The sequence below is a fragment of the Mesocricetus auratus genome, unplaced genomic scaffold (genome assembly GCF_017639785.1).
Source record: "Mesocricetus auratus isolate SY011 unplaced genomic scaffold, BCM_Maur_2.0 Super-Scaffold_100676, whole genome shotgun sequence".
NCBI classification, from domain to species: Eukaryota; Metazoa; Chordata; class Mammalia; order Rodentia; family Cricetidae; genus Mesocricetus; species Mesocricetus auratus.
In genome coordinates this window covers 112385076-112411920 of record NW_024429266.1, presented here as the reverse complement: position 1 = coordinate 112411920, position 26845 = coordinate 112385076, and the positions used below count along the sequence as shown (strand labels likewise).

At 40.7% G+C, this 26845-nt stretch overlaps 1 protein-coding gene across 3 annotated transcripts in view; it reads right to left on the bottom strand.

The window, feature by feature from the left end:
* The window catches only part of Fam126a (family with sequence similarity 126 member A), a 104987-nt gene extending 79386 nt beyond the window's left edge, over positions 1-25601 (bottom strand). For all 3 annotated transcript variants that reach the window (XM_040737380.1, XM_005087112.4, XM_013126019.3), the window contains exon 1: positions 25479-25601. The gene's annotated coding sequence lies outside the window, so the exon portion shown is untranslated. The remainder of the gene's footprint in view (positions 1-25478) is intronic.
* Positions 25602-26845: the final 1244 nt, after the last annotated feature.

Here is a 26845-nt window from a genome sequence, read left to right as displayed (position 1 = left end):
AATGCAACTTGTCCTAATACAACAACTATTGTTCATATTTTTCGTAATGCTACATGTGTAACATCAATGATTGTACCTAATGTATCTGTGCAAGTGCACTTTCTAAATGCTTTCCTGAGCAGATCTTAAAACGATTAAAAACTTTATCAAATTATAAATGTAAATCACATACGGGTTACCCTTGTAAGAGACAAAGGCTGGTAAAATGTTATGGCCCAGATCTGGTGATGGGTATGGTAATGGAGAGGCGCTATGTCGATGGGGGTCCTGGAAATGGTGGCAGTGGCGGTAGGCATTCTGGCTTTATGCCGAACTCAAACGTGCCTTGTTCCAGAGACAAGAGATCCGTAACCAAGTATTGCTTAGCTTAGCCCATGGCAATCCCGATAGCCATAAAGGTTGGTTACAGATGATTTAAGGTTGGGGTATCTCCGATGACGGGCAACCTGTGGGAAAGACCCCTCCCACCTAAAACAGGGGTTCAAGGTCCCCCAAAGACAAAAAAGGGAGGGTAACCCTACTTGACCTAAGCCAGGAGTGCCTCATTTAAAAATAAAAAGGGGTAAATTGTGGGAACACCAGACCTTGAGCAGAGACCCACTTCCCCTTCTGCCTGGGAGTAGGCAGCTATAAGACAATGTTTAGTAAAAACATGTTTACTAAAAACGATACAATAAGTTCCTGGCCACTTCCCCTTCTGCCTGGGAGTAGGCAGCTGTAAGACAATGTTTAGTAAAAACCTGTTTACTAAAAATGATACAATAAGTTCCTGGGAAAGGCCTTCCCACGGAAACCGCCCTGACCTCGACCTTGTCCAGAGACTAACCGCACCTTCAAAAACCCACACACATCCACCTCTGGTGTGAGAGCAGAACCAGCCAGGGGAGAGGAGAGAGCAGAAGCTTCTCTGGTGGGAGCTTTTCTTAGGAGGTTTTCTTAAACCTTTTTGGAGCCTGTTTAAAGTTCTCTTTATATCATTAAACGAGTCTCTGTGTTTTCAATACCCGACACCCTCCACACGTTCTCGAACACAGGCCGCGCAGCAGACGTGACACTCAACTTCTTTATTTACCATGGAAGAATCAGTAAACATACACAACAAAACATTACAGCACCCCTTCTTACTCCCCCCCTCTGTCTCTCTCTCTGTCTCTGTCTCTCTCTCTCTCTCTCTGTCTCTCTCTCTCTCTCTCTCACACACACACACACACACACACACAATATAGCTAAAATGAAAGACAGATAATACCATGTGTGGCAGTTAGAATAAGGCGTCCCCTCTCATAAGTCTGTCTCCAGCTGGTGGCTGTGTGTGGAGGACTAGCTGTGACTTTGCTGAAGAAAGTGTATCACTGGGCAAAGGCTTTGAGGCTTTAAAAACTCCTGCCATTTAAGCTAGCTCTTTCTGCTTCCTGTTCGTGACTTGAGATGAGAGCTCTCAGCTGTTGTTGATCCGGCGCCATGTCTGCCTGCTTGCTGCCATGTTTTCCACCATGATGGTGATAGACTCCTATGTCTCTAGAATCATGAGCCCCAAATGGCCCTTCCTTCTACAAGCCATTTTTCCCCTTGCTGCTTATTTCCTTGACACAGGGGCTTGCTATGTAGCTCAGACTAGATTTGAACTCATTACATAACCCAGACTAGCATCAAAGTTAGCCATTCTCTTTCCTCTGTTTTCTAAGTACTAAGATTACAGGTGTGATCCATAACACTCAGAACCTATTATGATAGTTTTAGACTATGAAGCCAATCCAGTTCCTAGAGTATATTATGTTAAGAAATAAGCCAATAAAAAAAGAAAATCAAATAAGCCTCAAAAGCAGAAACAGAGTAGAATGACAATGGGGGTGTTAGGGAAGATGCTGGATAAGGTAAATATGCCCTACCTTTCTAATGTGCACACATGAAAACTGTCACAACCGTGGATCTTAAAAGTTCCTACCACTCACGAAAAAACAAGTATGCAAAGTGATGGACTTGTTAATGTGGACATGTGTCAAAACAGTACATTGGCCAGGCCTGTAATACCTGCCATAGCAAGAACTTTCCTCAAAAATAAGAAAACAAAACAAAACACCAGAAACATAGTGTACATAATAACAGATATGTTTTTGTGTGTGTGTATCAGGATCTGGCCCAGAGTAGCCTCAAACTCATGATCCTGCTGCCTCTACCCCTGAGTGCAGTTTATAAAATTTTTGTCAGTTACAGCATAGTAAAGCTTTGAGGAAACCAAATCTACATATGTTTTTTTTTAATCCTTTCAATGTTTCTTTTTAACTTTTTAAAAAATGTTATTAAAATTGCAACATTTCTTCTTTTACTTCCTTCCCTCCAAACCTCCCATGTACTCCTCCCCCTCAAACTCATGGCTTTGCTTTCATTAGGTGTTATTGCATACATATCTGTATTCCTAAATATAACCTGCTTGGTCTGTATAATGTCACTTGTATGGGTGTTTTCAAGGCTGACCATTTTGCATTGGACATCCAATTGCTGTGTCCTTCCCCGGGAAAGACCATCTCTCCTGTTTCCAGCTTTCCTGAGTTGCCTATAGTTCTCTGTAATGTGAGGCCTCATGAGCTTTTTCCTTCTCCACTTCAGCATGTCCATTGGGTTGTCCTTGTTCAGCTCACATTTGGGCATCATGTTGATGAGACTTTATATCTTCTGGCATCACTAGGAGACAGTCTCACAGCAAACCCCCTGATCCTCTGGCTCTTACAATCTTTCCACCCTTTCTTCAAATTCCCTAAGCTTTGGATGTGGGAATGTTTTGTAGCTGTGTCCATTGGCACTGGGTTCCATAATTCTGTGTATTGATTGGTTGTGGCTTTTTGTAATGGTCTCCATCTGGTGCAAAGAGAAGTTTCTTTGATGTTTCTCACTTATCTGTTAGAATAAGGACAAATGTTTATACATTGTTGTTAGGGATTATGTTGGGTTAGTAAAGTAGTAGTTGTAGATTTTCCTCTAACAGCCATGATTTCACTAGCACTTAATAGTTAGCTAGGTTTCCAGTACCAGGCATGGTTTCTCTCTTGTTGAGCAGGTCTTAAGTCCAATCAGAGAGCTGTTGGTTACTGCCAAGGTATGCGCGCCACCTCTGCACCCTTCGGATTATGGTGCAATGCTGGTTGCTGATGTGGTTCATAGGTGTTACAGCTGGGTAGGACTGTAGGCTGCCTCCCTCATTTAGAAGCTTGCATGATGCCTACTGGTTCCATGAAAGCTAGTCCTCAGGAAGGAGGTATCAAGGTCAGTCCCAGCACAGGGGTCTCTGGGGCCTGGTTCTGAAACGTGTGGTATCTTCAGCAACAGGGACTTCCCTTTCATCTCTAGGGAGCAATCAAGGACAACAGCAAAAGGCTGTGTATTTTGGGAGTGTCATGGCCAAAAACTCAAAAGAGGGTTTTTCATGCCTAGTATTTGTTAGGTGGTCTTTGACTCTTGGAGGGAGAATCATCAACTCGTATGAGGGAAGTTCGTGAAAATTATAGATGGTATTTATACACAGAATTACATGTATGATAGTTTTTCAGGTAAACAGTTAATAGTATGATTCCCTGTGGCTTTTTCAGACATCCCTATTGTTACTTTACACGCCCCCTTCTATATTTGCTTCCCTCTCCCTCCTTTTTGTTTTGTTTTTTTGTTTTTTTGTTTTTTACGAGACAGGGGTTCTCTATATTGTTTTGGAGGCTGTCGGTCCAGCCTGTCCTCGAACTCACAGAGATCTGCCTGCCTCTGCCTCCCGAGTGCTGGGATTAAAGGCGTGCGCCACCACTGCCGGGCCCCTCTCCCTTCTTAAAGAGTCCTTCCTTTCCCATTCCCCATCAGATCACTTACATCCTGGTATTCTACTGTATCATCCTCCCACCTTTTGTACTTACCCCTTCCCTCTCCCTAAGGAGTCCCCTTTCCCATCTCCCCAATCAGATGACTTGTACCCTGCTATTCCCCTCTCTATTGTTCCTCAACTCCTTATCCTGGCAATGGTTCCCTTTTACTTTCCTGGTTACTACAGGCTGTGTACTAACTTCTGAAGATTTAGAGATAGGAACCTCCAATGAGAGAACATTTATCTTTCTGGGTTTAGGTTACCTCACTCAATATGATCTTTTCTAGTTCTTTCCATTTATCTGAAAAGCTCATAATTTCATTTTTCTTAACAGCTGACTAGTATTCCATAGTATGTATGTACCATGTTTTCATTATTCATTTGTCAGTTGAAAGACATTTAGGTTGGCTGAGCAAGTATATATGGAATTGGGTTTCTAGTCCTTTGGGTATACTCCAAGAATGGAATAGCTGGATCTCAATGTAGATGTAATCCCAGTTTCCCAAGGAACCACCATGCTGATTTCCATAGCGGTTGTACAAGTTTACACTCCCACCAGCAATAAATAAGTCTTTCCCTTTCTCCACATCCTCACCAGTATAAGCCGTCATTTGTTTTATTGACTTGGGTCATTGATTTGGCTATTCAATTTAAAGTAGTTTTAATTTGCATTTCCCTAATAACTAAGGATGTTAAACATTTGTTTTCCAGCTACTTATGTTTCTTCTTTCGAGAACTCTCTGCTTAGTTCTGTACCTCATTTTTAAAAATGAACTATTTGTTTTCTTGATGTCCAGTTTTTTTTTTTTAGTTTTTTTATAAATTTTATATACTAACCCTCTATTACAGTGGTTCTTAACCTTTCCAATGCTGTAACCCTTTAATACAGTTCCTCATGTTGTGGTGACTCCCAACTATAAAGTTACTTCGTGGACACTTTATAACTGTACATTTGATAGTGTTATGAATTGTAATATAAATATCTGATATACAGGTTTGTCTTAGGCAACCCCTGTGAAAGGATCATTCAACCTCCAACAGGTTGAGAACTGCTGCTCTATTGGATGTGCAATTAGCAGTTTCCCATTCTGTAGCTTGCTTCTTTGTCCAAAGGATGGTCCCTTTTCATGAGGTCCCATTTATTAAATGCTGCTCTAGTGTCTGTGCCATCAGTGTCTTATTCAGAAAGTCTTTTCCCATGCCAATGATTCAAGACTGTTCTCTGCTTTTTTTTTTTTCTTCCTGTAAGATTCTGGGTGGGTATCAGGTCTTGTGTTAAGGCCCTTAATGCATTTGGAGTTGAGATTTGTGAAAGGTGATAAATATGGATCTATTTGCATTCTACTGCATAAAGACATCCAATCTAGTTGGACCAGCACCATTCATTGAAGATGCTGTTTTTCTCTCCAATGCATATTTTTTGCTTATTTGTGAACAAAAATATCCATAGATGTGTGGCCTTATGTCTGGGTCTGTAGTTTGATTCCATCGATCAATGTGTTTGTTTTTGTGTCAATACTACGCTGGTTTTACTACTATAGCTCCATATTACAATTTGAGATCAGGAATGGAGACACCTCTTGTAGCTCTTTTATCATTCAGGAGGTTTTAGCTATCCTGTTTTTTGGTGTGTGTGTGTGTGTGTGTGTGTGTATTTCCACATGAAGCTGAAAATTGTTCTGTCAAATCCTGTGAAGAATTGTGTTAGAATTTTGATAGGGATTGCATTAACTCTGTAGATTGCTTTTGGTGGAATGGCCATTTTCACTATAATAATCCTACCAATCCATGAATCATGGCAGATCTTTCCATCTCCTAATATCTTCTTCAATTTCTTTTTTTAATCTCTTAAAGTTTTTATTACATTCAGTCTTTCACTTGGTTGGTTAGTGTTATCCCAGAATATTTTTTTCAGGCTATTGTGAAAGGTACTGTTCCGATTTCTTTCTCAGTCTGTTTACTATCGGCCTATAAGAAGGCTAGTGACTTTTCTGTGTTAATTTTGTATCCTGCTACTCTGATGAAAGTGTTTATCAATTGTAGAATTTTCTTGGTGGATTTTTAGGGTAATTTGTGTATAAAATCACATCTGTAAATTAAGATACTTTGACTTCTCCCTCTCCTATTTGTGTCAAGGTGATCTTTTTAAATATTTCATCATAATGGTGGTGTACACCTTTAACCACAGCACTCAGGGGGCAGAAACAGGTGAGTTCAGAGCCAGCCTGATCTACAGAGTGAGTTACAGAACAGCAAGGGCTACACAGACAAACCCTGTCTTGAAAATACAAAACAATAAAAAAAATTCATCAAAACAAGAAAAGGTATATTAATACGAAAAATGAGATCTGACTAATTAATGCATTTTGCAGGAAAGATACTAATGCAATTCTATAAAGAACAAGATACACAGTTTAAAGAAGCACAAGAAGAAAAGTCACCAGTGTTGACTGACTGGCTGAAGCTTTTTTTGTTTGTTTGTTTTTACCCCACATTCACAATGTCATTGTGTCATTGTTTTAACAGTTCTTTCCATTAGGCCCAGGCTCTATGATGAACCACAGTTACAATTTAAAGGTATCACTAAAGACTAGACAGGGCAAAATGCAAAGTGACCACAGAATGCCACAATGACTTGGAGACTGTGTCTACCAGCAAGCAGCAAGAGTCTTTGCACAGCTGCTCCTCCACCCCTGCATTGCCTTCTGAATATGGAACCTATTAGCACCACAGCAAAGCCTTGCTTATGTAACAGTCGGCTCTGCACAAAGCGGGATATATCAAGCAGCATTCAAAACATACTTTTATACTTTTAAAATGCTTTATTCTTTCCCAAGGTGAAAGGAACAAAATTAAAATACAAGTTTCCCACTGGGTAACTAACTTCCTATTTTTCTCAAATATATTCTGGAGCACAGCAGTTAAAATTATATTAGACAGTTCAGTAGGATTCTAAGTAGCATTTAACAAGTGTAGCCTATGAAATTAACTGTTATATTTCTAACATAATAAAACTTTCCTAAATCTATCATTGTATTCAATTCACACACTATATTCTTGTTTTAACTCTAATAATGACCAAAATTAATCATTTAAGAGTGTTGTCATCAGGGTCATACAGCATTATAATTGTTTTTGTTAATCCCAAAGATCAAAGGAGAAAGACCACTGACCCAAATCTTCATGGCCAAATTAATTAAAACAAGCAATTAATTAAAGCAAGTCTTTTTATTTATGTACACGGGCTGCCTCCCCCTAAGGTAGGGTTCATGAGATCAGCATTGGATGTGGGCAAGATAATGGTTTTTATAGTTCAGTGGTAGGGGGTTCCCAAATGGAGGATTTGGCAGGGTTATACGAGCAGCAAAGCAAGATGGTCATAACAAGATAGTCATAACAAGGTAGTCATGACAACCTTTTCAAACAAAGGTAGGGTGACAAGATAGTCATAACAACTTTCTGAAACAAAGATATGGTTGCTGTTTCCTGGAACAGACAGTACAGAACTATTTGTAATTAACATTACAAGTGGGCATGATCCAATCTTTGAGAAACAGGTTTAATAATAAACAGGAATGAACCTCATTTCTTTTTACTATAAGATGGCTTTCAAGCCTAAGATGGAGGCAGGTTAGCTCATCAGTTTTATCAGCCAACTAAAGAGTATAAAAAACTTGAATATTTTCCTCACTCCTACTGTAATTTCATATAATTTTCACCATGAGGTATTCATTATAAAGTACAACAAAAAGTATGTAAGTATATTATTTTGAAAATCAAGTTTCTATTCATGGATAGTGATATATCATGAATTTCACATGTGTTTATTTAAATGGGGGCGGATACATATACATATACAGGTCAGAGGTCAGCCTGCGAGAGTCAGTTCTCTTGATCAACCTTGTGGGTTCCAGGGATTGAACTCAGGCTGTCAGGCTTGGAAGCAAGCACCTTTCCTCACTGAGCATCTTAGCAGCCCCACAAGAGTCAATGTTAAACTGCTCCCCTATGTGAAGAGCCCATTGTGACAGCTAATTAAGTGCTGTCAGAATGTTCTCACAGTCACAAGGTAGAATTCAGGGAAACAGAGCAGAGGGAACTGTTCAAATGATGTCACAGAACAAAACTGATTCCAACTATGGATTTTACTGTTAAGAGTCTGACTAAAACTAAAATGTATGAAGAAGCAGAGGATGAGGTGCTGCTAGCTGCCCCATGAAACGACTGCTCAACACATAAGGAAGGAGAGGGAAGACGTGTGGGAATCTTTTTAAATGCCCATTGGGTAAACCTGTTTTCCCTATAAAACACAAATCACCTATCTGGTTCCTGAAAATTGAGCATTTTTTTAACTCAAGGAAATATTTTTTGAATAAAACATCATTTGTCTAGTCCACAGACAAGTAAGAACCTGGTGGAATGTCCGTGTGCTATGGCAACCAGCCCTGAGGGTGCCTGTTGGAAAAGTTAGGACAATAGAAGGAGAAATGGCAATCATTCCTCTCATTCCATCTCCTATTCTTCTCAAATTCCCCAGATCTTCAGAAAAATACCTTGTCCAGGAAGAGGATATATGCCATGAACTCTAAAAGAGAAGTTAGAAAGTATTTTTCAACAACTATGTTGATATCTGAACTAGTCCTACAGCTGCTTTGACCAAACTCACACAGCAAACATAGCATCAGGAGTCCTGAGGCCAGGCTTCAAGATCTCTGCCACTTCAGCCCCTACACTTGAGGTCTCTCCTCCTGTAACTCAGGTGGCACAGTTAATGAAGCCCAAACCACCATGAAGGCTGTATGGGAAAGAACTGGGGGCCCTGCAGAGCTACAGACCTGAGACTCAGCCAGACTTTGGTGTCCTCGTAAGGGAAGACTTCAAGAAGTTCTAGTGGGTGAAGCAATGAAATTTGATAACGGTTTGACAGGCAACAACAGACACCCAAGACACTAACCCCTCTGTCTGTCTCTGTCTCTGTCTCTTTCTGCCATTACCCCCACCTCCCCCAAGCCTCGATCTTCTCTTCTGTCATCTTCCCCTCTGTGTTTTGCTAAGCAGCTCAAATTGGCAGTACTTCTGTTTCTGCCTCCTACATGCTGGGATCACAGGTGTGTGTCACCACGATCAGCCAAAACACTACCTTTAACACTTAGAACATACAATCTCTGTGCAAGGTATCATTGAAGAGCCCTCATAACAGACTTTTAAAAAGCCAATACAACAAGGAATTCAGAGTTGACATAATAATAAACAATCATTATTACTGGGAACGTCAGTATAAAATGGGCATTGAGGGGTTAAAGATGGCTCAGCAGTTAAGAGCACTTGCCCTCCATAGGACCCAAATTCAATTCCCACCATCCATTAAGACAGCTCACAACAGCCCGTAACTCCAGCTCCCAGGCAGTAAACACCCTCTTCTGTCCTCCAGTCACCCATGCACATCACACACACACACACACACACACACACACACACACACACACACACACACCAGAGAGACAGAGAGAGAGAGAATAATAAAAATAAATATTTTAAATTGTCTTTTAAAAAGTTTGCTATGTTCTTTAATAATACAGTAATAGATATGTCATCTGTCTAGGATTGACTAAGTATAACTCATAAAAATAAGAAATAAATTAGAAGGTTCTTGTTATCTTCATATTCTTATGTAAAACATTAAAATGAGTTGCATAAAATATGCAATGCAAAAACTCATTACTTTGTTAGACATTCTCAATTTTAACACCTTAACATTTCAGAAAAAAGATACACGTGAAAGACCATAATGTCTTAAAAGGTGAATACACAGATAGTTTTCAAATTTAGCATTTTCCCAAGGGATAATTTCTTTTATTTTGATGACAAAACCAAGAACACAATTTTATACATAATATCTTCAAACTAAAACTCTGAATTTTGAGGCTTAAAACCTCTTCCAAAAAGTGGAAAGTGGTATTCACAACAGATTTAGAAACTATATAATAAAACTACCAAAAAACAGAGCTTCACACCACCTAGAAACCACAAATCATCAAAGCCATAGTAAGAAACAGATGCTTGGGTTTTTGTTGTTGAGACAGGGTTTCATGCAGCCTAAGCTGTCCTCAAACTCCTCTGTGGCTGAGAATGAGCCTCCTGTTTCGATCTTCCGCGTGCGAAGGTTACAGATGTGTGCCACCATGCCAGGTTTCATGTATTCTAGGGCTCAGACTCAGAACTCTGGACATAGTGTACAGGCTTTCTAGCATCAGAGCTATGTCCCCAACCCCAGAATGTTTTTAAAAACAAATGCTAAACTCCTATGTTTATTCTCATACCAATATGAAGTGTCATTGCAACATCTGTGTAGCTCTGACTAAAAGAAACTGTTCAAGAAATTGAACATCCAAAGAACAGAACTGTAGTGGAACCCTCTTGAGGAGACTAGACATAAAGTTAGTCTGTTTTCTAAAGGCCATGCACCATCTCTTGTCACTTTATGTGCTGTGTTATTTGCTCACTGGCTTTCTAACTGAAGTGCTGTAGCCCACAATGGTTATTCTATCATCACATCTCTGCTCCACATCCATGAGCATTTCCATGTCAAACCCATGTGTCTCAATTTCCTAATTCTAAACTCCTTCAATAAATCTCTGGTTGGGCCATAATTTCCTTATATTGGGCCTAAATACAACTGCTTGCCATCCCAGAGGGCAGCTGTTCTTGGGACAGATGTTTAACTGTGATCCAAGAGTTGAGACCAAGGTAAAGACTCAGGTAGATAAATGTTTGTTTTGGAGGCTTTTTAAAGGACAGAAATAGTAAACATATCAAGTATCTGTGTAAATATAATAACTCCAGAGAAATCTAACAGAATAGAACACTATTATCAAGGGAACCTAAAATTTTATAAATTTCCTTTGCAACAAAGTTCCATAGAAAGAGTTCATATCATGTGTGGTTGTTTGAATAGGAATGACCCCCACAGACTCGGGTGTTTGAATGCTGGGCCCAAAAGGAGTGGCACGATTAAAAGGTGTGGCATTGTTGGCGTAGGTGTGGCCTTGTTGGGGGAAGTGTGTCACTGTGGAGGCTAGCTTTGAGGTTTCATAAGCTCAAGCTACACCCAATATGGTACACAGTCTCCTGCTGCTGCCTGTGGATCAAGATGTAGAACGCTCAGCTCTTTCTCCAGCACCGTGTCTGCCTGAACACCATCATGCTTCCCACCATGATGATAATGGACTAAGCCTCTGAGACTGTATGCCAGCCCCAATTAAATATTTTCCATTATAAGAGCTGCCTTGTTCATGGTGTCTCTTCACAGTAATAGAAACCCTAACTAAGACATCAGACTTAGCATCAGTAAAACCTTAAGTTCTTTAAAAAGCAAAACAAAACAGCTGCCAAACAGACCACTCTCATCTTGCACTTACTTAGTCATGTTTTTACCATTTAAGTTACAGTATGGCACTGATTCATTGGCTCACACATAACAGGTACATACATACTTGTTTTATGGATGAATACATGAACAAACATACATTTTTGCTAGTTTGGATCATGGATTCTGTTCTCTGAGTTGATTCTCAGAATCAGCTTCTAGCCTTCTTGCTACTACCTCCCAAGTTGTGGAATTACAGGCTTATGCAACTATACCTGGCTTATGCTGTGCTAGGGATCAAGCCCAGAGCTTCATGCATGCTAGGCAAGCACTCTTCAACTGAACTATATTCCCAGCCCCATTCTCACTTTTTAATAGTACATTTATATCAGTAACTAACCATCACAAGGTGACATCAGAGCATGCAACAAGAGTCATCCTAAAAGGAAGTGCCTCTCTATCTCTGTCTGTCTGTCTGTCTGTCTGTCTGTCTGTCTCTCTGTTCTCTCTCTCCCTCTCTCTCTCTCTCTCTCTCTCTCTGTGTGTGTGTGTGTGTGTGTGTGTGTGTGTGTGTGTGTCTGCAATGTAAGTATGTGATGATCAGAGGACAACTTACTAGAGTCACTTCTCTCCTTCTACCTACCATGTGGGTCCAGGGAATCTAACTCAGGTCATTAGGTTTAATGACAAGTGTTTTTTGCTTCATTGAGCCATATCACCAGCACAAGAATTTTATACTAAAGAAAATGTAAGGATCAGAGTCAGAGACATGTAAAGTCATCCAACAATAATTATGATTTTACCCAAACTGGATGTAGTCTGAGTATAGGAGGTGTCAAACTAAGTAAATATTCATGCTAAAAATCCATACCTTAGTATAGTTAATATAGGAACGGAATAGGGTTCTATGATGATGAAAGATCCAAAAAAAGGCAACAAAATATAAATCTCTGAATGAAAAAAACAGGAGAAATGTCGAGAGGGAACACATGAACTATAGGGATCAAAAGAAAATCTGATGGCCCAAGCACATAAAACAAAACAAGGACAATGGGATGAAATCAATGGAGCCAGGTTTCACTAAGCTCCAGGAGAGGAAAAATTAAAGCAAATATGTAGGCAATACATTTGTAGTTAATGAAGGACTATTATCTGCTTTATCGCTGTGATAAAACACCATGACCAAGGCAACTTACAAAAGGAAGGTTTCATTTGGGTCTTACAGTCCCAGAGGGATAGGAGTTCATCACTATCATGGCAGGGAACATGGCAACAAGTAGGCAGTCATGGCACCGGAACAACGGCTGAGCACTCACATCTTGATCCACAGACAGGAAGCAGAGAGCAGACACACTGGGAATGGCTCCAGTCTTGTGAAACTCAAAAGCCGGCCCCCAATGAACACACCTCCTCCAATAAGGCCACACCTCCTAATCCTTCCCAAACAACTAGGGACTAAGTATTCAAACATATGAGCCTATGGGGAGCATTCTCATTCAAACCACCACAGAAGGTAAGAAAAATTTTGCCTACTGTAAACAAAGACATTCATTGGGAAACATTCCAAGTCTAACTTTCTCATCAATAAACTAACATATAAATGATTCCTAACATGATTTGTAACTTCTTGGCCTCATTCTGCCTTTATGTTTATAGCCCAGAATGCTGATTATATTATATACTAATCAATGTTTACTTATAGAAAACATTATTTTATAAGAAAAGCTAATGTTATTAAGTAGATTCATACATATTTTATGTTATTGGCTCTAAGCAGAGAAAATGACTTTTAACTTAAAAAGGACTTTTCAGTTTCTTTTAAACTATCCAACAGCTTGCTGTAAGGACTGCTTGAGGTAAAAATCAAGTTTATAACAAGTTAAAAAGCAAACAAACCTGTTACACAAAGTGATAGGTGGCATTACAAAACTAAAAGAACTCTTCTCTTTATTTAATCTTTTTTGTGTTTGTTTGTTTGTTTATGGTTTTTGGAGACAGGGTTTCTTTGTGTAGCCCTGGCTGTCCTGGAACTCTGCAGACCAGGTTGTAGACCAGATGCACCTGTCTCTGCCTTCCAAGTGCTGGAATTAAAGGCATGGGCCAGTAAACCTGGCTCAAAGAATATTTGTAATACAAATGTTAAGTTCTCCTTAGAAAGAACTAAAAATGCAAAAGTCTCATGAGGCGGCTGGGGATGTAGCTCAGCAGAAGAGAGAGCACTTATCTACACAAAAGACTGGAGTTTGGGCAGGAATGTGGGGGCGGAAAATCAAGCTCTCCAGTCAGCAACTTCCTTCCTTTTTTCTTTGTTCTTTGTTCTTGTCAGAAGACTTCTTAACCTGTATGGTAAAGTAGTTGCCGTCACATTTGCTAACCAAATAAACAATAAAATATTTGGAGAAAAATGCTTTGCTCTCCTTTCAAAAATTATATTTCTATACATGTTGTGTGTGTGGGGGGGGTGCTCTAAGAGCCAGAATAGGGCATCAGATCCCCTTAAGTAGGAGTTATAGGTAGCTGTGAGAAACCCAATGTAGGTGCTGGCTACCAAACTAAGGTCCTCTGGAAGAGCAAAAGTGTTCTCAATTTCTAGGTCATCTCTCCAACCCTTGCTTCTCATTTTTTAAGGACCTACAGCGTTCATCTAGAAGCACAAATCTACAAGAAAAAAAAATATTGAGAATTCTACTAGCAACATGCATTATTTGCCATCTTACTTTATTTATTATTTATTTACTTCCAGCTTTTTGAGATAGGGTCTTACAAGGAAAAAAATACTGAGAATTCTACTAGCAGCATGCATTATTTGCCATTTTACTTTATCTGTTATTTACTTACTTTTGGCTCATTGAGATATGGTCTTATGTAGCCCAGATTGGCTTAGAGCTCATGGTGATTATGCTCCCTCAGCCTTCCAAGTTCTGGTATTACAGGATACTCACTCAGCTCATAATTTTATTTTACTTACTAATATTTTTGTTTGGTTGTTGTTGCTTGCTTGCTTGAGACAGGGTCTTACTATGTAGCCCTGGCTGACCTGGAACTTGGTATGATAGGCCAGGCTCACATAAAACCCACAGAGATTCACCTGCCTTTACATTCTGAGTACAGGAATTAAAGATGTATACCACTATACCCAGCTAATGTAATATTTTTTCAAAAATAAACTATATAACCATCTTAGGCTTGAGATACGGCTCAGTTAGGAGACTGCTTACTTAACATACACAAGGCCCTGGGTTCTGTCTCTAGCACCACAATTAAATAAAAATTAAAATTATGTAATAGTTGCAGATCTTAAAATTGTGTTAGTAATTATAGGCAAAATTAGGCTCAGATATTATTAGCATAAATACGTACAGTATCTAATAACTATTTGCTGAATACAGGGTTAAATTTCACCCATCACGATGCTTGTCAAATTTGCCATCTGCTCTCCATCTCCACAGCAACCCGAGAGCTTGGGCTGCATTGTCTGCACAGTTGCTCATGCAGCCTCCTGCTCTGGACCCTCCCTTCTGCAGTGCACCATGCACGTTACTGCCATATTGATCTTCCCGGAACAGCATGCCTTCTCTGAATACACGCAACCACCATGGCTCAGGTCTCCCGCATCAAACCCACCCTACAAAATGGGCAGAGTTTACTTATCTCAGCTTCCCTCGTCCTGCCTAAAATATGTCAAGCCACTCCAGCCTCTGCGACTACTTCTCTCTGCTGTCAGCTTTTTACAGTCTGCTCAGAAATAACTCCAGGTTCATGCTGATGAGGTGTGTGTTTGCCAAGGGAAAATGTTCAGGGAGAGCCACGGCACAGTATCTGTGAGTCGCCAAAGCCTCACCCAATGGCACAGAGACTGGTTAATATATGTAACCACTTAGAAAATCTCTTATTAGAAATTAAAATTATGTATTTCATTAAATATAAGAATGCCATAAAATGAAATTTTCAAATATATTATTAGGTAGAAATCTGCAAGAGCAATTATTGGATGAACTAATTTTTTAAAAAAATGTATTATCTTTCACAAAATATAACTGTAGTACTTGTTAGGTGATTCAAGTATCATCTCGGTCAATCAAACTTCATTTAACTCTGATGACTAAGACACAAAACTCTTAAAGTCTTCTGACAGATTTTAAAAGGTTGCTGTAAAAATTTTGAACTAGGAATTATCTGAAGAGAATTTATTGACATGATTGTTATGGAAATGCATAGTAAGTAGCATAGTGATTAAGAATGCTTTTCCTATAGTCACTAGACCAGAACCTCAGGTTGACAGTCATTCAATCCCTGTCAAGCTCATACAATTTATGCAGACTATAGGCTTACAGCACCAGAGTAGGAACAAAGAAAGAGGCTGTGAATAAGCAAAAACAGACAAATGAGATCACGCTAAGGGTTAATGCATTCAACATTTTTGTGTCTGCAGAAAATCGATATTACTATGTATTCAAATTGTAACATTAATATTTCAACAAGCCTTTGATTGCTTACTGAGTATAATGGAAGGTTTCCCTATTACTTTGCACTACTAGCAAAAAGACAAAGGTCTGCTCTCTGTCCTTAAGGAGCACACAATGGGGAAGGCTGAGAAAGGGCGGGGGATAAGTGAGTAGAAAAATCAACTGATGGAGTACCGGCCATTTAGTGGCAGGCTAATTACAAGTACTTAGTTAGCATCACAGTCAAATTATAATCTTAGTAAAGTCAGTAGTTTAAAACAATGTTTCTGCTGATTATACCACCCAAGACAGTTACAGAACACCAGGAAGGAAGGAAGGAAGGAAGGAAGGAAGGAAGGAAGGAAGGAAGGAAGGAAGGAAGGAGCGAAAGAAGGAAAGAGAAAAACCCACACACAAAATACTGTGAACACTTTAGTCAAACATCTACCATCTTCCCTATCCTTTTCTTAAATGGAGATTAGTTTTAATTGCTATACCTGTCTTTTTTTTCTCAGTAGATTTTTTTATTTAAATTAGAAACATGCTTGCTTCACATAAATTGCTATGCTTGTCTTTTACACATAAATTATACTGTTAAAAATTATTGTGCCTGGCATGCTGTTACACACCTGTAAGCCCATCATTTGACAACAGGACACTATCTAAAACACAAAAAACACTGGCCTTCACCAATACCCTTTTTAAAAAAGTTTATTGAAAACTCCAGAGTGGTTATAATAATTTTATGTTAATTTTTACAATATTGAGAATTTTAACAATATATTTTAAGTGTTCTTTTAAAAATAAAATGCTAACCCTATCCCATGTCAATATAAAACAAAAATATTATTGAGATGAGTGGCATTGTTTCCCATTTTTGCAAACCTCTTTAATGTTTTGGCTTAACAGAAGGCAGTTGGATCCTCATAAACACTTGCTGTGTAGGCCAGCTGGTCTCGAACTCTCTATGAAGTTCAGGCTGGCCTCAAACTCACACCAAACCTCTAGCCTCAGCCTTCCAATTGCTGAGATTTACAGGCATAAGCAACTATGCCCAGCCTTATCTATCTACCCACCTATCTATCTATCTATCTATCTATCCATCCATCCATGCATCTATCCATCCATCCATCCATCCTTTAGTCAGTGTCTCTACCTAGGCCAGGCTAAACTAAAATTCACATTTCTCCTGCCTCAGCTTCCCAAGTGCTGGGATTACAGGTATACTAAACAGTTATTTTGTTTTCACCGAAGGGAGAGAGTGAGAAGAAAGAGAAGGTGCAGAGATCTGTTAATGGCAGCCACGTTGAAAATAAGAGGACCACAGAAAAGACATGGTAAGGTACTAGAGGAAAGGTCTTTCGTTAAGACTCAAGATCTAGTCAGGCAGTGGTGGTACAAACCTTTAATCCCAGCACTAGGAAGGCAGAGAGGCAGGTGGATGTCTGAGTTTAAGGCCAGCCTGGTCTACAGAGAGAATCCCAGGACATCCAGGGATACACAGAGAAACTGAGTCTCAAATCAAAACCAAAACCAAAAAGACTCAGATCTGTCAATTATCTGCACGATTTGGAGGAAAGTCTTGGTTTCAGTATTTTTTCAATTATAACAAAAGAAAGGAAAAGGTCTAAAGAAATAGCATCATTACAGAGTTGGGTATAGTTCATTGGTAGCACACATGTGTGTGAGCATAGTAGTAGGTATGTGGCTTTAGGTTCAATCTTGGCATCAAAATATGAATACTAAGACACCTCACTAGTATTTACCAGGGTGCTCATATATCCATAATAAGGATGCTCCAAAAATGCACAAGTTATGACCCAAGTTTTACAACATTTGCTGCTTTTTCTTTGCTAGATGACAAATACAAGTTTGCTCCCCTCAGGCACCAGGGCTTTTATTTCATTCTGTTGTTAGTAGTGTTTACTTTCAGAATGCTAGTAAACTGCCTCCAAAAGATGAAAGAACTGCTTTGTACATATTCAAAAGTAGGTTTTCAGTAAAGAATCTCAAAAACACTGTAAAATCTGAGTAAACACAGCACTATTTGAATATGACTTAATTTCAAAACAGAGGAACTAAGTGGCTAAAAACTTTACACAGACTTACATAGCATGTAAGTGAAGCATGTAATGGAAAAATGCTGACAAGTCTGTGGCAGCTCAGTGGGGCTGGTGACCAGAGGGTATCAAAAGCATCAAAGAAATAGGCATGACCCAAAAGGCGCACTCTGCTGGCGGCAACAAGTGCAGAATAAAATAGATAATATTGAGCTGCAGCTATAATAATGCAATTAGCTGGAATTAACATCATAGGAGAAAGCACTGCATTTGGTCTTCTATTTTCTACCCTGAAAACCCAACCAGGATTGTTAAGAACAAAGAAGCCCATAAGCACTCTCCCTTGGTCAAACTAAACAAACGCAATTGAACTAAAAATGTAACCACTAGCTACTGGGAAGCTGGTGGAGGAGACAAATAGTAAGTAATTTCTTTCTCCGTTAAGCTACCCCATTTCTCTCCCATGTCTTGCCTAGGGGGTTTAGGCATTAAACTTGGAGGTCTGTTTCTTGGGAGTAAGCAATGACGGGATCTGAGGTGCATAAAGCGTATAACCCATCCATACCATTTCCTAGAGCTATAGTAACAAAGTAGCACAGCCTGGGCAAACTAAACGCAGAAATTTACTTTCGTTGCCAAGATTCTCCAGGCTAGAGTCTGAAAGCAAGGAGGATTCCTGCTAAGAGCCACCAGAAAGGGATCAATCAGCCTTGGGCTTTTCTCTTTGGCATGTAGATGGCTGCCATCTTTACACCCTTACCTCTCTTTAACTACCGTGTCCCAAGTTCAAGGAGTTTGGTCATATTAGATTAGTATCCACCTTAATGGCCTCATTTTCCCTTAATTACCTCTGTAAAGATGCTATCACCAGTTTCATAGGAGGAGCAAGGAGTTGGGACTTCCACATATATTTAGGAGGGGAGCCAAGTCAGCCCATAACAGCACGGAAGCCACAATCAACCAGGATCCAACAACCAACCTGGCTCTTCTTTTCTTGTACTAATGCCTAAATACCACCCACTTGTTCGTATCTAGTAAATGTCTACTATGTTCTACTCCCCACAAAAATGGATATGACATAGTAGGTGACTTAAAGGATTCACAGTCTGTTAGTGGAGACAAGTAAACCTAAAACAGCAGAAGTGAGTGTTCCTTAGTCCATTTTGAAATAAATCAAGATGAATCAGGGTATAAGCAATGAAACAAACAATAAAAACAAATGCTATTTATATAGGTTTAAGAATATAAATGAAAACAAACAGTAAGCAGTATGTTTCAATCATTTTAGTATCATTCATTTCCCTCTTCTCTTTCCCAAACATAATAGCATGCAAAAATACACTCTTCAAACCACAGTTGTGTTTTAATTTCTTAAAGCTTTTTGCATTTTAAGTGGCAGTGTTCACTGCTAGGGATAAAGCAAGAGAGAAATGTCAAGAGAACCAAATTCCAATTAACTTGGGGGTTGATGTTTTGGAGTGAGTCACTGCTCTTTAATAAGCTGGAATGGGATTCAACTGTTAGAGAAGTTGGCCAGTGGATTCCCAGATGTTCAATGAAAAATGGGGATACAATAAGAAAATGCAAGAAAACATTGTTAATGGTAGTGATGCCTACTAACAAGACATAATTTTAAAATGCAACAGATCTCGGCTGACAATGTAACTTAGTGGTATAGCACCCGCCTAGCATGTATGAGGCCCTGGCCCTTGATTTTGTTTCTACCACAGCCTTAGTCTAAGACAGGAGAAAATAGATCTTCCCAATCAGAAACTAGGTGGTAAGTCTCATTAATACAGATGTTTGTCTAAAAAGTTATAGTAATCAAAGCACATAGTTTAGTAAGACTACACACTGATTGGTAGAACAGTCAGTTTGGTTTAGTAGAAGCTGAAGTGTAAAATAATTAAAATATCGTTTTAAAAAATATTAAGTCATATACTAATACAATAAAATGTACCTAGATGTTGCTTTGTGATTGATTAGAAAGCTAAAACTGGTACAGCAAAAGTGTTTTATCTTGGCTCCACCCACTGTACTTGAAAGTACTATGACGGCTGTTACTTTCTAAATTGTTTTAAGCATTTCTTTTTCAACTGTTTTTATTCTGAAGGAAGTATTTTTTAGGAATGTAAAAGACAAAACCTGCTTGGACTTCTTTTTTTTTTTGGTTTTTTTGAGACAGGGTTTCTCTGTGGCTTTGGAGGCTGTGCTGGAACTCGCTTGGTAGTCCAGGCTGGTCTCGAACTCACAGAGATCCGCCTGCCTCTGCCTCCCGAGTGCTGGGATTAAAGGCATGCGCCACCAATGCCCGGCTCTGCTTGGACTTCTTACCAATAATTAATTCATGATTGATGGAATTCAAATTCGATAACTCACATTACATTGTAATCAACTCTTGGAAACTTTACAACATGGTGACATGAAGAGTATCTGCTCTGATTGCTGACTTTAGGCCAGCTCAGTTTTATTTCCATGACACTGCTGACCTTTCTAAGGAGTGACCTAATACTGTATAAAACATATTTGTAGCTCTCTTTGTGAAAATAACAAGTTCTACTATTATCTTTCTTAATCTTTGTTGGCTGGTCCTTTTTTAAATCTTTTCAACCTAGCATTATCATGGGAACATACATATATATGTACACCTCACAGAGAGATATTTAAAATTAATAATACTAATAAGCTGGCACATTGTAAATGCTCAAAATGCTCAAAAAAAGATGAGTCTATGAGATCCTAACAAGAAATTTGCCACTTGGACAACTGAGAATACGTTTCATCATTTAAAGTTTCAGAAGACCAGTTCTTCCGACCCCAATGCCTTCAGGCTGCTTCCATCCTTACTCATTCTGGGCTGACTTTCTGATGCAGCAGCCTCATCTACTGGCTCCAGCTGCCTGCCACCAGCTGCTCACTTAACCAACCCTGTACTGTTGACTCTGGTTCTCATCATAAACTCTCTACAGCCTTACAGACAGCAAATCAGCCAGCTCCTCCTCCAGCCTCATTCTTTAACTTTGCATCAAATCTCTTTCTTCTAACCTGAGCTTCTATGTCTTGACCTCACAGACCTTTAAAAGTGCTTAAATTGGGCAAACAATTGTGAACTTTTTGAACCCCCCCCCTTTAAATATAGAGTATTGATTCTAATCGACTGTCTATCCCCATCGGCTATAGAAAGTTGCCACTTGACATCTCTGAACTTGCTAGATATATTATTTATTCTTTTAACCTAACAGTTGCACTGTTCACATGATGGGTCTCTGTGTTTCCTAGACATGTCTAACAGTCTGTTTGACTTGCATGTTTTATGTTTTAGGAACTGCTTCTTGCTCCACCTGTTTCTAACCCACTGTCACCTTACTCTCCATTCCCTCAACAAGATCAACTTCATGCTTCATAACTTCCCAAATGGTTCCCCTCTTCTAATTACTGCTTGGTGGTCACTCAGCCTGCCACTCCATCTGCAACATCTATCAACTAACAAACTACTGTGAATTTTGAAATTTAGACAATTGGAGCTGTGATTTCAGACAAGAACTGGGTTTCACCTCCCTATGCTTAACTGGAACTGAGACTCAGTTTTAACTGTAATATAGGAATGAAAATCCTTATTTCATAGTTGTGAAATTAAAATATTTATATTAAGAAAGGATTTAAGCCCAATTTGAGATATCAACAAACTACAATTAAGACCTAAACATTTTTATAGCTAAACTATTTCAAACCTGCCAAAGGAGAGCCTGTCAGTGCAGAGAGGGTGAAAGCCCTTTCACATCCTCTAACCAGGCTCTCTCTCTTTGTATTCAGAAAACAAAGCACTACAAACTTTATAACAGGGGGAAAGATACACTGTGAGATCACTCTCAAGCACTTCAGAAACAAGCACTCCTTGGTGAAATCTAATAAGAAGTCTTATACAACTCACTGACCAATGGGTTAAAAACAATACCACATTGTCATCTCAACATACATTCTGAAAGTATGTGATCAGATTTAATAACTCAAAAAAGAAAAAAAAGGACAAAATATTTTTTAACAGATCATAAATGAAAATTATGAATATTTGACTGTGAAACCATAAAGGCATTCTTATGCATTTAGGGCTGACTTCTTGGGATTGGCTAGCCTACCATGGGGCTCATCCATGGGGAAACTGATTCTCCTCTCTCAAGCACCCATTAATTGCCTATAGCTCTTCTTTCAAGGAAGAAACTTCATGAGAATTCTCCCACCCAAACTGACTTGTCAATTGGTATGGCCACTTTTTGGGATGGTTTAGGGAACCATCTTGTGATTACCTGGTATATGAGATTTCCCTGTCATACACAGACGACACTGTCTCATAGCAGACATCTCAGCTCTGTCCTCTACTCTTAACAGTCTTTCTACCCCCTCTTCCATGATGTTCTCTGAGCCACAGGAGTAGAGGTTGTGTTGCAGATGTATTACTTGGGGCTCAGCACTCCATAGTCAGTTTAAACAGCATTTTCAACTGCTAAATGTTCTCTTTCCTTTGTTCAGATAGGCAGCCTAACTCTGGAAGGACCAAAAAAAAAAGTCTGGCAGCACTTGGCTTTCAAATAGTAAGCAACAGACATACTGTTAATTCCCCACACCATTCCACCCTGCCCAGACCGACAAAACATTGAAGGTCCTTAAAAAAGGTAAGAGAACATCCTAGTATTGTGAGAACAGATGTCCTTCAGAAGAACACCTTCTGTGGAGCCTGAGACCCTTCGAATCACTATGGAATCCTGGGAGCCGGGTGTTGGTGGCGCACGCCTTTAATCCCAGCACTCGGGAGGCAGAGGCAGGCGGATCACTGTGAGTTCGAGACCAGCCTGGTCTACCGAGTGAGTTCCAGGACAGGCTCCAAAACAATACAGAGAAACCCTGTCTCGAAAAACCAAAAAAAAAAAAAAAAAAAAAAAAAAAGAAAACCAATCTTGGTACTATTGACAACATCAACTATTCTAACAAAGAGTACACTGTCTTTATCTTGTTCCTTGTTAAGATGTTGCCTCCAGGAATGCCCTTCCTTCTTACTGGTCAACCTTCTCTTCAGCTCCTCAAGGATTAATTTTGAATAATTATCTCATTCTTTCCCCCAAATTCTTTTACCTTGAGTCTACTCTTTTTCTTCATGCATGCATGCATGCAAACATCAAAGTCTTTCAATCTATGCTCTATTGTAGTGGACTTTTTATAAAAGATCTTATGTGCATGAGTGTTTTGCCTACATATGTTATTTTACCTACATACACATATGTGAGAAACACAGGAGCACCTGGTGCCATTGAGGGTCAGAAGCAGGCGTCAGATCTCCTGGAGTTGGAGTTATGGATGATTGTGAACAAGCATGTGGGTGCTAGGACCTAACTGGGGCCCTCTACAAGAGCAACAAGTGCTCTTAATCACTGACTCCAGCCCCTGAAATGGTTTTTCAACCATGTTCACATCTAGGAAACTAATAATATTTTTTAAAGTTTTAAACTTTTACAGGCAAGCACCCTATACTAACAGAAAGTGAGTGAGTGTTCCCCAGGGATCAGAAGGAAAGATTACAAAGGATACAAACAAACTTTAGGAGGCAATGTACGGGTTCACTGCTTTAATTGTGGTAATGATTTTGCAAATATAAACATATTAAGCATTAAATGGCACAACTGAAATATGTATATTTTATTACATACCAGCTATATTTCAGAAAGTTCTTGTCCTATGTTGCCCTCATTGGAAAAAGGGTGGGGATTCCTTCTGAGAGTAAAAAATTTTAAGTTCCTCAAAAGATTATAATGTGTAGCCAAGGCAGAGAAGAACTTTGCATAGCCAGCACTAACTCCTCTCTTTACTTCAGTTTTCTTGAAAAACCTCACTCACGAATCTCTACTTTTTTGCAACCAATAATCTGATGACTGGTTTTTGAACTACACTCTTAAAAGTCACCTATGAAGATTTCCTGGGCTTGATTATAAAATAAATAATAGGCAAGAGGATGCTGAGTAAGAGTGAACTAGAAGATATATGTATACTTACTGTCAAAATGACACCATTCTTTAAAAGGGATTTTATAAAATAGAAGAATAAAAAACAAACAAAAAACTAGAAAAAGGAAGGGCAGGTCTTCGATGACTCAGTGGTAAAGGCACTCGTCACCAAGCCTGATGACCAGATAGGCTAGGCACCCACAAGGTGAAGTAGAGACCGAACTGATCTTGGCGCCATTGCAATTGCATGCACTCGTGTACGTACGCACGTGCGCGCGCACACACACACACACACACACACGCATGCACACACACGCACGTGCACACGCACGCGCGCACATACACACACTCCACACAAACACACATACATTTTTAATTTTTCAAAAGGAAAGACAACAGGAACTGTGCACTGGCCCAGCCCATTCCCTACCGTGTTTATATCCAGAGGCTGTTAGTTCTGATTACTAACAGAATTTCTAATCTGTTTCTGGCAATAATGTTAATAAGTCAAATGACTTCAATATGTGTCAATTGCAGAATCTGTTTTCCTAAATACATGTGGGACTTCCCCCTTGCACTAAAGTGATCAGATTATCTGAATATTTGATTTTGAGGCTACTACTGACAAAGCAGCCCTTTTTCTTTCTTGTCCTTCCCCGTGCTTCAAAACGTGGTTCAAACTAAGATTCATCCTGTAAACCGTAAAACGTATTCACTTAAAGGAGGAAAAACAAGTGCTCACAAATGATAGAGGGCTGGTGCTGTTGGCGGCAGAGCGAGAGGTCTTAGGAAAACACATCTCCCAGAACTATCGCACTGCTTCAAGGTTACACTAATCTTTACGGCTTTGTGCAGATAAAAGTTTAAAAGCTGCAACGTGTTGCATGAACCACAGGGCTGGCACATCTCCTCCAAAACCCACTGTGTTACTCAAAGGACACCCACTTTGCAAAAGGCCGGTGTAGCCCTGCTACCGGTAGCAGTCTCTAAGTAGTAGCAGCACTCCCCCTACCTGAACAAGGCAGCCTCTGCCCGCGTTTTGTCCTAGAGCCGATTTTGTGCAGTGCAAAACCACTAGGGCCAAATTTAAATCCTTCAGGAACTCTAAAGGTACAAAGCCACACACGTGCACGCTGCAGAGCAGACATCCAGTTTTGCCGAAGCGTACAAACTTGGGGTGTTTCGCGGCGAAAAAAATAACAACAACCACAACAAAAAACGTTTAGCGGAAACCCCGACGATTCTCGAGCACAGTCACTGTAGCCTCGGAAGACGCAGAATTCCAGGGTCCAGGGCGGCGCGGGCAGAAGATGAGCTCCTCCGGGTGATGGATAGACCAGGCTGGCACTCTGAACCCCCCAGCCCCGCGGGACCCGAGACCCGGGCGAGTACGGCTTTGAAGAGCACCGGGTCTACGGAGCCCGCGTGGGCCGTGGGGCCGGACGCTGGGCGGTGGGGACGAGTCGGCAGCCGCCGTAGGCTGTGGTGGACTCCGCGTCAGGCCGACCCTGGGGCGCCCCGAGCTCACCGCCCCAACCGAGACCCGAGCCTCGTCGGTAGCAGGCAGCCGGAACGACCAACTTCGGCTTCCCGAGGCGCGCCGGCCGCCCGGCCTCGCGCCGGGAGCCGTTACCCGCAACGGGCCGCCGCCCCAGGACGAAGTCCTCGCCCACCCCCCGCAGCTGCCTCAGCCCCACTCCTCCCAGACCAAAGAAAGTTCTCGGTCTCCCGGCGCCCCCGGGGCCGGCGAGCGGTTCGCGGCGGACTCACCAGAGCAGCTCCGGACCCACCGCGGCCTCGCCTCGCGACCACCACGGCGACCACGGCGACCGAAGCAACCGGGCGACTGCGCTCCGCCAGCAGCCGCGCCACCTGCCCCTCTCCTCCCCCTAGCAGCGCGGGTCCGGGAGAGCCATCTTCCCTCCTCTCTCTGACTGACAATCCAGCCCCGACAGCCGCCACTGCCGCCAGTCTCTGTGACAGGCACCACCAGGGACCCGTCCCCAGACAGCCAACCGCCACCGCCCCACGCCTGGGCAGCCTATCACTGGCCCCCAGGGTGGGACCAGAACAACTTCTTCGCCAATAAGAATCTGCGGCTGCTGGGGCTCAGGGGCGTGGTCTGATGGATGGGCGTGGCCGGGGAACGCCCAGGGGAGATGAGTGACGACTGTCGGGTTTGTGGTGGCCCCTAAGCGATGATCAGACTCTCTGAAGCCCGTTAGAGCTTATGGACGTCTCAGAAGAAATTAAGCCTTGCCAGATGCTGTAAAACGTAATCAGAAAAGAAAAGCGAACTGATTTTTAATTACTCAAATAAATCATTTCACAAGAGTATATCAAAATTTGATGAGATCCTTTGAGGCGGGGGAAATGTATGTTTTCAGACATAGCAATGAAAATCCTTCCCTTTTGTTATGTTCATTGCTTTTGGCCTTAGTGTTCAAGTTTTCAAATATGGGGTCAAAGAAATGACTTAAGAGTTGAAAGTACTTACTGCTCTTGCACCCACATGGAAGGGGGGGGGGTGGTGTTCACACCTCTATAACTCCAGTTTCCAGGATCAGTTGCCTTCTTCTGGCCTCTGCAGACATCCGTGCACATGCACACATCACACATACACACACACACACACACACACACACACACACACACACACACACACACGAATTTTTTAACATGCAAAAGGGGAATGGAGAAATGGAGAAATGTCTCACTGCTCTTCCAGATGAATGGGATTCAGTTTCCAGGACCCACATCAGTGCTCACAGCTGCCTGTAACTCCATTTCCAGGGGATATAATGCTTCTGGATTCAGAAGGCACCTGCACAATGTGGTACACGTACATATACTCAGGCATACACATTAAAAAATAAACATCTTAAGAAAAAGAAATTCAAATATATTTCTCCACTTTTTCCATTATCCATTTTTCATCTTCCCTACATATTTCCCCCCTTAAGATAATATTATACTGACCCCCTGTGAGCCAGCTCCTGCCTATGCTCCACCATGTCACATTTGACCTTGTAGACTCCCCTTAGTACAGTCTCTCAACTCTAATCTGGTTAAATTAGAAGTTTTGTTGGTTTTGTTTTTTGTTTTTTTTTTTTTTAAGCCAACCTCCAACCTGGAAG